Here is a 3,283-nt window from a genome sequence, read left to right as displayed (position 1 = left end):
GAAATTTTGGTTTTTCCTAGTAACGTAAACAGATAATTTTGATTTTGCGATGATTTTCAAACTAACTAGAATTGATTAAGGAATTATATGATTCACGTTTTTAATAAGATTTTCGTAAGTAACTACATGAAAGGAGATATGAAGTGAGCAATTCTTGATATAGACATATTTGTAGAGAATGATAAATATATTTTTTTACATGTATATGCGTAACAAAAATAAAGAGAAGTCAAATGTATCCAAATAGACGGAGTTCGTGCGATAGTTATATTTGACCATTATATGTGTACTCCCGTTAATATCAAAGCAGTGATCGGGTTCGACAATTATTTCATTAGCCCAGCTAATAATACTGAAAAGTAAAAAAGTGTCTGTCTGAATAATTAGTTTTACTTATGTTACATCAATTACGGGAGCCTTTATTGGTTTAAATCGATGTTTTCAGAATGTCCTTTCTCCCCAATTGACAAGGAAATAAAAATCATGAGTACCAGTCATAGCGCTTTTTATTCTTCTAAACATTGATTTGATATTTCCCAGAATATTACAGAGTGTGCTTTGGCTGAGACTTCAAGTTCACCTCCATTACAATATAATGAAAGCAAAGTGCAGGTAAAACTATTAGCACAATGTAAGGCAATGCGCTTCTTTATCACGAAAAGTATACTGATGTTAAAGTATATCCCTTCGGCTGGCTGTGACACAATGACTACATTATTCCCAGTAAGCTGAAGGTTAATGTTTCATAATTAGCATACTAATTCAGTAAAAGACGTGCACTAACTCAATTTACAGGCATTATAAAATCATTGCAATATTTCGCCTGATACATTAACACATAGTCAAAGCAGTTTTATATAGTTTGGTTATATAGTTTAAGTACAGATGTGTAACCGCACAACGCACCAAAAACAGCGTGCACACATCGTGCATGCATCGTGCACACACCGTCTGCACATCGTCCACACATGGTGCACACATCTGTGCGATTTAACAATCGCTCGCCCCGTTTTGCGCTTCTCTATGCACAAATGTGCGATTGGGTACAATTTGTCAATCAATATTACGGAATGAAAAAATTCTGAAAGGAGCGTATGGAATAAAGACCAACGTATTTATAAATTTATCGTTATATTGATTAAATTAGGTTCAATTTTACAATGCGTGTTACACAATATTGCAGTGACTGTAAGACTGTCAGGAAAGGATTTTGCTTCCAGGTAACAGAACAGGTAAATAACATTTGTATAAGTGACCGGAGTTTTACCTGGCGCCCTGTTCCTGACATAGAGAGCCGATAAATGATATCGTATTACACCTAGATTTTCACACCTTGACGAGTTACGTAACTGCCCCGGATGTGGAAAACGGTTTACGTACATGTACAAAGTGGTCATGTTTACCTGTATATGGGATCATGTCCATAGGTATTTTTACATGTGTCGATTTGGATCGTTTAAAGAACACTTAAACACCTTTTCTAAATTTAAAAAATCAAATCAGCTGATATATATAGCTAGAATATAGAAACATTCTTAAAAGTAAAGATTATTGGTTTTAACACGAAACCGTATAAATTGTAAAACCACTTCTCAATTTACACCAACCGCGTTTGTCATCGCACAACGTTCGTCCAACGTTCGCAAGCAATAATCGTCCAGATTTGTATCGTTCGCAAACCATGTACGGACATCGTGCGGCCACCGTCCCACAACTGTAATCAAAATATTTTATCGAACTTTTGATTTTGCAACATTCACTCATTGTGTCATAGAAAGTCTACAGGATCCTATTACCCAAACTTGTTTGCAAATACACTTTTGTTGGTATTCGGTCATAGAAGCACTTACGCTTATCGACTTAGTTTGCAGAACGATTACACTGTGTAGTCCAGTCTGTCATTTATCTTGCATCCAAATTACTCCTTCATCAGTCTGCTTGCCATAAAACTGACGCGCCACATGTTTGTCCGTCTTAAGTCGGGTATAATCAATGAGTGTATTCTTGGTCTGGCATGACTGGTTGTTTATTGCCCTATACGTTGACTGGAAAGAGGTATGGTATTCGAAACAATTTCTATGAGTCTACAACATACATCACAGTTGGCAAGTGTTTCTTGTATTTCCCACCCGGCGAAAAGTGGTTACTCGTTCTGTTTACCAATAATTTGGTTATATTTCTATCTCTTCTGTGGCTCAAAATTGGTGAGTTATTTCGACTGTGATGCACTTGCTCTGGTTTCCCCAGTGGAATAAACAGTAGGTAGTTGTTATGGTAACATAAGCCTTCAATTTGTTGAAAGAGAAAGAAGCAAAGTTGTTCCGAAAAATATGGACCAGCACATTGACCGAGCTAAACCCTTTACAGTTACCTTCCTTTTATGACAGCTTTCTGAGGCAGCAATGACAAAATATATCTCTATGAGTATGGTAGAAAAAATACAGGCATGGCTATGTTTGTTATGTATAAGACGTGATGGAAAGAGACATTTCAGCACATTTATACATGTTTCTTTTTGTTTCCAATTCAATCAGGTATATATATATCAAGTTTAAAAAATGATTTTTGCTGCAACAGAATGATAAGATAATAGGGGTGCATCGCATATTATCTTATTAACCACAGAAATTCAGGAAATACGATCCATGTATTATCTGAACCTCTGAAATGATGTTATTTTGCGGGTTTCAAAAATCAAAGAAAGAATGTTTGTACATTAAGCAATGAGAATAGCATATTTTAACAATGTTAAAAGAATGTGAACAATATTATCATGGCGACCACACCAAATAAAAAATAAAACCCATTGAGGTGGAAAATTGCAAGTGAATTAGTAAACATAATCAAGGACGGACCCTTGTTTTGTAAGCATTCTCATTCAGTAAAACTTCATTTTACACATGTGACATATTTTTCGCAAATATATTCAATATCTCTGCAATTTACATAAATGATGCTTTCCTTACACATGTCTATAATTGGATAAATACTTAAATACCAAATGGATGCGCATGAGGTCAGTCAAGGTAAGGTGAAAGAACGTTGTGTCTTAGTTTGGGTAAAATGAAAGTATTGTCTTAGTTTGGGTAAAGTGAAAGCAGTGTCTTAGTTTTGGGTGGAGTGAAAGTATTGTCTTAGTTTGGGTGGAGTGAAAGTATTGTCTTAGTTTGGGTAAAGTGAAAGTATTGTCTTAGTTTGGGTGGAGTGAAAGTATTGTCTTAGTTTGGGTGGAGTGAAAGTATTGTCTTAGTTTGGGTAAAGAGAAAGTATTGTCTTAGTTTGG

The sequence above is a fragment of the Mizuhopecten yessoensis genome, unplaced genomic scaffold (assembly GCF_002113885.1).
Source record: "Mizuhopecten yessoensis strain PY_sf001 unplaced genomic scaffold, ASM211388v2 scaffold4223, whole genome shotgun sequence".
Classification (NCBI taxonomy): domain Eukaryota; kingdom Metazoa; phylum Mollusca; class Bivalvia; order Pectinida; family Pectinidae; genus Mizuhopecten; species Mizuhopecten yessoensis.
This window is presented reverse-complemented; position numbering follows the sequence as displayed.